Source organism: Microtus oregoni, unplaced genomic scaffold, assembly GCF_018167655.1.
Source record: "Microtus oregoni isolate MIOR12 unplaced genomic scaffold, Mior012 000163F_ref0000286, whole genome shotgun sequence".
Taxonomy (NCBI): domain Eukaryota; kingdom Metazoa; phylum Chordata; class Mammalia; order Rodentia; family Cricetidae; genus Microtus; species Microtus oregoni.
In genome coordinates, this window is record NW_024544818.1 from 494,791 (window position 1) to 504,644 (window position 9,854).

Sequence of the window (9,854 nt, forward strand, 5' to 3'; positions counted from 1 at the left end):
TCCGATTCATCCTCAGAAACACAAGTGCAGCATAGTATAAATTGTCACCCAAGAACTAGTGTCTAGAAAGTGCCTTCTGGCCGGGCGGTGGTGGCGCAAGCCTTTTAATCCCAGCACTCTGGAGGCAGAGGCAGGTGGATTTCAGTGAGTTTGAGGTCAGCCTGGTCTACAGAGCTAGTTCCAGGACTGTTGCACAGAGAAACTCTGCTTCAAAAAAAAAAAAAAAAAAAAAAAAAACAAAACGAAGAAGAAAGGAAGTGCCTACTGGGTATTGAACATATCACACAGGTGTCTTGTTTAATCCTTACCGTAACCTTTGAGGTACAGGGTGTGTGAGCTAACTGCCCATGATGAGAGAGTAAGGCATATGAAGCAGACTTAACCTGGTACTGAATCAACAGATCTACATAGCACTGATCTCTTTACTTCCATCATTTTTGACACCCAGTGTGGTGGTGGGAATCCATACTAAAACACTTCTCTTGGCAACAACCAATGCTTGCAATTCAGTTTGGCTACCACCTAGAGTTCGCATGAGACTACAAGTTTAAGGTCTCAGTTCTGCAAAGGCTGCCTTCACAGGGCAGTGTGAAAGAATTTTCTCCCATGTGGGAGGACTGAGCAATGTCTACCCCTCCTCCAAAGGCCCTAATGGCAAACCAAAGTATGATTCACCCTGGGAGACCAAATTTATGGGGCTTGCTTACAGCGCATAGGTTGGAGTTATTGACTATAGTATGAGTATAGTGTGAGTAGTCACACTGGAAAGTTCATCCACGTGGATGATGACTTCCCCTTGGCTGCAAAGATGGAGCCTCCTTCCCCTAATCTTTTCCAGCCTGTATACTGCAGCTTCTCCATGAAAGCGGAGGCTACATGCAATCAGAGCAGCTGTGAACACTTGGGTAGGGTTCAGCGGCCCTTCCTGCCCTTCCTAGGAGGGACGTCAGCAAGCCCAGCTGTGACGGTCTTCGCAAGCGGATGCAGCTGGCCTGCTCAAAGGCTAGTGCTGAATGACACATGGTTACAGATTGGGCTCTCATCACCCTCCAGCGCACAGAGCTCCCAAAAACTGCTTACTATACTTAGTTTATTAAAGAAAATACACTTTAGGAACAGGGACTAGAAAGGATGATTACGTATAGTTATGAAGGAGGCTGCAGGGAGCTCTCACATACACCCCCCCACACACACACACACAACCCCAGCAACTAGGTGTATTAACCTTCCCAAACTCCATTGTTTTATGCAGTGCTTGGGGTCTGTGGTAGGGTATTTTTGGATGGTTAGTGAGATAAGCAAGCTTGATTAAGTAGTTGGATATTAGTGATTAAGTCTATAACCCTTGAGGTTGGGCAGCTCCACCCCTCCAATGAAACCTTGGTCTCCTGGCTACCTGCCTCCCCTCCCAGAGCTGGAACAGGAGGTGGGGTTGCCTAGCCACCAGTCATTGCACCAGCAAACACACCTTTCAGGAGATTTTCAGGGTTTAAGGAACTGCCAGGAGCCAAGAACAGACTAATCTTTCATCGCTCCCCTCCCTATTTAAAGCTTCCAACCCCACTCCTAGGAGAGCACCGTCCCCCATGCTGTGGATTAACTATTACCCCACTCTTCGGTTCCATGAATGCAGAGATTCACTTTGTTTTGTGCACGAAATGTATTTCCAAGGTCTAGAAGAATCCAGTTTGGTTGACAACTGTTCAATAAACAGTTCCTTCTGGAAACGAAGAGTCATTTGACAGATCTGTTGAGGACCTATTCCCACCAAGGTTGTTAAATGAGGACAGGACACTGGCCCCGTTCAGATGCTCCACACACAAAACTACAAAGGTCCTGTTTAGAGGAAGAAACTTGGGCTTGACCTCTGAGGCCAGTTCAGTTTGCTACCGAGTTTATCAGTGCCTTTACAGAAGCAGTTTCCTAGGTCCCCTGAAACGAGCAGGTCCTGCTACTGATCTCCAAGCCTGGGGAAATACTTGTCCAAATATCCAGCTTCTAGCCGGGCGATGGTGGCGCACGCCTTTAATCCCAGCACTTGGGAGGCAGAGGCAGGCGGATCTCTGGGAGTTCGAGACCAGCCTGGTCTACAGAGCTAGTTCCAGGACAGGCTCCAAAGCCACAGAGAAACCCTGTCTCAAAAAACCAAAAACAAAAAAACCAAAAAACAAAAAAACCAGCTTCTGGCCTCTACACATCACATTCAGGATTTAAGGGGACAGCAAAGGCATTTGCACTCTGGGCTCTGGCCCCTATATCACCCATGATGGCCTGAGCCCTGCTCCTATTTAGCTGCATGTGGCACACAGAGCCTTTGCATCCCCCACTGCTCCCAGGGTAGCCTGCAGCTTCTTAAGCTTGTGCACCTTCTGAGAGTGACTGGTGTGATGGCACCTTTGCACATTGGTAATCCCAGCATTTGGGATGTGGCTGGGCTGGAGGGTAAAGAGTTCAAGGTCATTCTTTGCTACCGCCAGCCTGGGATATATAAGACCCTGATTCAAAAATAGAACAAAATAAAACCTGTTAGTGTGCCTCAAGTCTAAAGCTGAGGAGGTAGTAGTGGGAAAACATGCCAGGCCAGCCCGAGATATCCAGTGAGGTCTTGTCCCACAACCCTGCGAAGAAAAAAAAAAAAAAAAAAACAAGCCCAGCTGGTGGTACATGCCACTAATCCCTGAAGCACTCAGAAGGCAGAGGAACCAGATTTCTGTAAGTTTTGAGCCAGGCTGATCTACAAAAGAGTTTCAGGCCAGCCAGGCTTACACTGGTGAGAACCTCTCAAAGCAAAACAAAACAACAAAAAAAGAATCCCTGCCCCAAAATTCATGAAGCAGATAGACAGGACTGGGGATGTAGCTCTGTCGGTAGAGTGTGTGCCTAGCATGCACAAGACCCTAACTTCGGTTCCCAGCACCCCATAAACTGAGTGTGGCAATGCAGGCCTTTACAGGCCTGCCAGCAGTAGGGAGGTCTTGAGTTTGAGCCCCATATAAGTAGTTTTTAGATCTACTATTTGCTGCTATGAAATATACACACATACATACTATAATTTTAAACTTTCAGTTGTATTTCAGCATATGTGACAGTCTTGTAATCTTATGTTTTTTTAAAGTTATCTATTTTTATGTGTATGGGTGTTTTGCATGTATGTATATCTGTGCACAATGTGCCAGAAGAGGGTTTCAGATCCCCTGGAACTGGAGTAACAGACAATTGTGAGCTACCGTGTGGGTGCTGAGAATTGAACGTGGGTTCTTTGAAAGAGAAGCCAGAGTTCTTAACTGCTGAGCCATCTCTTCAGCCCTCTATCTTATGTAGATATGCATGCACTTAATCAAAACTCTGAGAAACAGCTCTTCCTGCTCTTCCAGAGGACCCAAGTTTTGTTCCCAGCATCCACATCAGGTGGCTCGCAACTGCCCAAATCCAGCTCTAGGAGATCTGACATCCTCTTGGCCTCTGAGGGCACCTGCATGCCTGCGATATACATAAACTCAGGAGGCACACACACATACATAAATAAAAACCTAAAACAACAACAAAAAGAACTTTCGAATATAGGGCATAGTAGCACATATCTTTAACTCCAGCACTGGAGAAGCAGAGGCAGGCCAATCCAAGTTCCAGGCCAGCTAGGGCTTCACAATGAGAGATCTCATCTTTAAAAAAAAAAATAAAAATCAACAACAATGCTCAGCTCTGAGAAAGGATACACAGCTTTGTACACACTGCCAAAGGATTTCACGTCACAAAATATTTAAGTTCCCTGGTCTACCTGGGTGTGTCAAGGCAGGCCTTTAATTCCAGCACTGGGGGAGGCAGAAGCAGGTTTGTGAGTTCAAGGCTAGCCTACTCTACAGAGCAAATTCCAGGTCAGGCAGAGCTATACAGTGAGAACTTGTCTCAAAAACAAAATCCAAATCTAAGGGTATGAAGTCAAAATTCTCATTTTTTTTTCTGAGACAGGGTTTCTCAGTGTAACAGCCCTGGCTGTCCTGGAACTCACTTTGTAGACCAGGCTGGCCTTGAACTCAGAGAGATCCACCTGCTTCTGCCTCCGGAGTGCTGGGATTAAAGGCACGTGCCACCAAGAAGCCTGAGGTAATTTTTTTTTTTCTTTTGAGACAGGGTCTGTGTAAGATTAAAGTGCTAGAATTGGGGTGGGGAACGGGAGGAGAGGAGGGAGGGGAAACTGGGTGGTATGTAAGATAACTAAATGAATAAATTTAGCATAAAAAGTGCTAGGATTAAGGTGTTTGCCACCATGCCCAATAATTATATATTAAGTTAGTTATTTGTATTTCATATGCATTGGTGTTTTGCCTGCATGTCTGTGTGAAGATGTCAGAACTCTGGGAACTGGAGTTAGACAGTGATGAGCTGCCATGTGGGTGCTGGGAGTTGAACCTGGGTCCTTTAGAAGAGCAGCCAGTGCTCTTAACCACTGAGCTTTAACCTGCTTTGTCCCCTCAGTTCTAAATGGCACTCCCAGAGACTGTCTACATTTTTTTGCAGCAGTGGGGATGAAATCCAGGGCCTTTCCCATGCCAGGCAAATGTCAACACTGAGCTATGCATACCCCAAACTCTTCGTATACACCTTTTCCTGTCCTAGGGCTAGTTCGCTGCATACGCTGTAGCACATCTGACTTTAATCTCTTCGTGGTACACCACTGATGAACGTTTAGATTCCTTCCAAATAATGCTGTCACAAATATCCTTGTGGCTTTTATGCATGACTACACTTAGGCAATAAGTTCCAGGATCAATGGGTATATTTCTAAATTTGATAATTCTGCCAAATTACTCTCCAGAGAGGTTAAAATTCACATTCCCACTCCCCTCATACACCCCCCCCCAGTCATGTTAAATGTCTTGAGCTTTACCAGATAAAGAAGTACAATCTCAATTTGGTTTCACTTTGCAATTATTTTATTATAAATGAGGTCCTTGGTGAAAGAAACAAAGTCTTAATTAAATGTACCCACCATGCTGTGTTTAAATCTGTCAACCTTCAATTTTGTTTTTCGAGTCAGGGCCTGTCTGTGTAGCCCTGGCTGTTGTGCTTTCCTGTTGCTTTAAGGGACAAGCCACGCCCATTCCCATTACCTCTGACCTGCCTGCCGCCATCTTGGGCCCTTCCTTTTTTGCTTTCTTGACCTGCGTGCTTTTTATTATAAGGAAGACCTGAAAATGTTATGGTTTTGGTCCCTTTAAGAGACAAGCCACACCCATTCCCCTCCCCATCCCCTGAGGCAGGCTGATGATCTTCAGCTTCCGGCCTGAGCTTGTCCTCTTTTCCATCTTCCTCTCGGAGAGGCAGCTTCGCTTCTGCCTCTCTCCCCACTTCTCTGCTTCCCCCTTCTCTGTCTCTTTCTCCTCTTCTCTCTCTCCCCCTCTCTCTCTGTCCCCCCCTTCACCCTTCCTCCTCCATAACCCCCTGAATAAACATTCAACCTCACCCTGCATGTCGTGTCTATCCATGTTTCTGTCTTCTGCCCGCCCGCCATGTGTCTCCCTGCCTGGAACCAGCCATTGCTCAGGGACCAGCAGCCGTCTCTGCCTGGGGCCCACTGCCTGCTGCCACATGGCCTGCCACCACTGCTCTGGGACCAGCAGCTGTCTCTGCCTGGGACTGGCTGCTCCCAGGGCCCGCTGTCTGCCGCCACATGGCCAGCCGCCACCGCTTGGGCCGCTGCTCTGGGACCGGCAGCCATTTCTGCCTGGGACTGGCTGCTCCCAGGGCCCGCTGCCTGCCACCACATGGCCCGCCACCACCATTTGGGACCTACAACATTTCTGCTGCCTACTGCCACTGGGGACCTTGCAGCATTTTTTTAAAAAAAAAAAAACAACACTGGCTGTCTTGGAACTTGTTACATAGACCAGGCTGACCTTGAACTCATATAGATCAGCCAACCTTTGGTTCCCAAATGCTGAGGTGAAAGGGATGAGCTACCACACCCAGCCTTAAACTCCTCAAATGTTTCCTTCATCAGCTTCTCCAGAATTGTAATTACCAGTCAACGGCTAACTTCCCGGCTAACTTCCCACAGAGATACTTGGCCTACGAGGCCCATTCCTCCCTACTTACTCCCAGGCTAGCTTTAATTGCTCTGCAAGCCATAGAATCTAGTTTTGCTGGTTCACTTTTCCTGCTCTCTGACTTCCCTTTGGGGATGACATCCACCCAACAGGGATCCACAATATACTGAGGAAAAGACTAGGTATTATAAAGCTTTTCAAAGTTTCAAGGTTTTCAGTTTATTTTCATTATTCGTTGTTATAAACATTATGTGAGATTATTAACTCTTTTGGAGGTGAGGAGTGGACTGGAGATGGCCTTGTTTATTCTAAGCAAGTGCTCTGCTACTGAGCTACATGAAAGTGGTGTAAGGTGGTAGTAGTATCGTATGTGAAACTACTTCAATAAGTACTTTCTTTGTATCTTAGCTGAGCTCTGATTTGTGTGCTGAGACAGAGCAATGCTATTATTATACCCCAAGTTGGCCTAGAACTTGCTATGTAGTTCTAGATTGGCCTAATTCAAAAGCCCCCAAGCTAAGCCCCAAGAGTCTGGGACTAAAGCACATAGCATCATACCTAGATTACTTTGAACACTGTTCTGTCATAGTGGCACGTCTGCTAAATGGCAGGAATTCAGAACTCTTGAGTGGCAGTGGTGCACACCTTTGATCTCAGCACTCGGGAGGCAGAGGCAGATGGATTTCTGTGAATTCAAGGCCAGCCTGGTCAAGGGAGCAAGTTCCAGGACAGGTTCCAAAGCTACAGAAAGAAACCCTGTCTCAATAAAACAAAACAAACAAACAAAAAAATTAGTTGGTAAATTTTTATTTCTAAAGCAATATGGTATTTTATTCATGACACATTTTTATATGTCATAAATACAGCAGTTAAAAAATTTTAAATATAGACATAATGGACTACCGAGATGGCTCCATGGGTAAAGGCACTTGCTGCCAAGCCTGAAGACCTAAGTTTGATCCTCAGGACCCATATGAGAGAAAGAGAACCAAATCAGTAAGTTGTCCTCTGACCGCCACATACTTGCTATGGCACATATAAAATATAATACACAAAATAAATAAATATAACTTAACTATGCCAGGTGGTGGTGGTGGCGGCACCTTTAATCCCAGCACTCAGGGGCAGAGGCAGGCGGATCTCTGTGAGTTCAAGGCCAGCCTGGTCTACAGAGCTAGTCCCAGGACAGGCACCAAAGCTACAGAGAAACCCTGTCTCGAAAACCAAAAAAAAAAAAAAAAAAAAAAAAAAAAATATATATATATATCTCAATCAGTGAAGTTCTTGCTATACAAGCATGAAGACTAAGTTCATTCCCCAGAACCTGGTGTGGCGACAAAAGTTTACAATCCCAGGGTTGGGAAGATAAAGAAAAGAGGATCCCTTGGCTGACCAGCCAGCCAGCCGAGCTGAACTGGTGAGCTCCAAGCCAGTAAGAGACTCCTCCGTCTCAAAACAAAGGCAGACAAACTAAGGCAGACAGCTTCAGATCTAACCTCCACACGCACATACACACAGGACACAGAACATTCTCCCACACACAATCTTTAGATAACAGAATATTAGCCATGAAAAGAGTCCTAATGCAATCCATATGTGTTAGTTAAGAGTTTCTATTGCTGGGATAAAACACCATGTTCAAAAGCAACTTGGGAAAGAAAGGGTTTATTTCATCTTTCAGCTGTCAGGTCCCACTCCTTCACTGAGGGAAGTCAGGACAGGAACTCAAGGCAGGAAGCTGGAGGCAGGACCTGAAGTAGCAAGCCATGGAGGAATACTGCTTATTGGCTTGCTTTTCATGGTTTGCTCAGTTTGCTTTTTTTCTTCTGTGCACTGGTATCCTGCATGTGTGAGGAGGCCAGATCCCCTGTAACTGGAGTTAGAGTTATGATCTGCCATGTGTGTGCTGGGAATTGAACCCAGGACCTCTGGAAGAACAGTCAGTGCTCTCTCTTAACTGCTGAGCTGTCGGGGTCCAGACCCCTCAGTTTGCTTTCTTATATAATCCAGGACTACCTGTCCAGACTGCCTACAGTAGGCTGGGCCCTCCCACATCAATCATTAATCAAGAAGTGTCCCACAGCCGGGCGATGGTAGCGCACGCCTTTAATCCCAGCACTTGGGAGGCAGAGGCAGGCGGATCTCTGTGAGTTCGAGACCAGCCTGGTCTACAGAGCTAGTTCCAGGACAGGAACCAAAAGCCACAGAGAAACCCTGTCTCGAAAAACCAAAAACCAAAAAAAAAAAAAAAAAAAAAAAAAGTGTCCCACAGGGCTGGAGAGATGGCTCAGTGGTTAAGAGCATTGCCTGCTCTTCCAAAGGTCCTGAGTTCAATTCCCAGCAACCACATGGTGGCTCACAACCATCTGTAATGAGGTCTGGCGCCCTCTTCTGGCCTGCAGACATATAGACAGAATATTGTATACATAATAAATAAATATTAAAAAAAGAAGTGTCCCAGACTTGCCTACAAAGCAATCCGACAAAACAAACCAACAAAACCCAACCAGGACAGCATGCAAGGAGCATGAAGGAAGTGCTCTTATGCTGACTTCTGTTCATTTAGCCAGCAACTGGAGAATATCTGCATAGTCTAGTATAGAAAACTTCATAGGAGAGCCAAGTATCTTTTCCCTAATTTTAAATTATACCATTTAGTGTGTGTGTGTGCATGCACCATCCCTCCTTCTGTGCCACAGCATGCATGTGGAGGTCAGAGGATGTGCTGGCTAGTTTTATGTCAAATTCACACAAGCTAGAGTCATTTAGGAAGAGGGAACTTCGGTTGAGAAAATACCACCACTAGTTCAGACTGTGGGCAAGGCTGTGGTGCATTTTTCATTGAAGACTGACATGAGGTGGCCTGATTCATTGTGGGTGATGCCACCCCTATGCTGGTGGTCCTGTGTTCTCTAAGAAAGCAGGCTGGGAAAGCCATGAGGAGCAAGCCAGTGACTAGGAATTCTCCATAGTTTCCGCTTCAGTTTCTGCCTTCAGCTTCCTGCGTTGATGTTCAAGGATGGACTGTGTGGTATGGAAGTGTAACCAAAAGAAACCCTTTCCTCCCCAAATTGCTTATGCTCATGGTGTTTTGCCGCAGCAACGGAAACCCTAAGGCAGAGGACAAGTTATGGTTACCAGTTCTCTTCTACCATGTGGGTCTCAGGGACTGAACTCAGGCTATCCGACCTGGTAGTAACCTGCTAGCCATCTGGCAGGCCCCCAAGTACCTCCTTTGACAGACATTTATTTGAAGAGAAAGTTGAGAAACAGGAGGCATGGCTCAGGAAAGTGTTTGCTGCACTTGCGGAGGACCAGTTTGCTTCCTGTTCCCCATGTCAGGTGGCTTACAACCACCTGCACACCAAGCTCCAGGGGACAGGCACTTACATACATATGCACACTCGCAAACACACAGACACCTTAATCATAAAAATAATCTTAAGGAGAAAGTTGATATTGGATGGCTGCTTGGCTGCCATGTACTCTACTAAGACAATGGAGCTAGTGACACCTGTCCTGGTAGATCCGTTAACTAACTTGAATTATGCTTTTCATCTGCTAATTCGCCTACTAGGTGCCCAAGGTTTTCAGGGGCCTAAGATCTGACTCCTCTGAAGATGGTTTCAGAGTTAATTTATGGGACACATTGATGGTCAAAGTTAGTCTGGAGAAAATGGGGATTCATTAAAGGAGTCTGCATGAGTCATCACTGAGAACTGAGAAGTGGGAGTGACTGCAGAACATACTGGTACCCACGACAGTTCACAGGGTAGGAGGATCATTTCATAATACCACTTAAGGAGA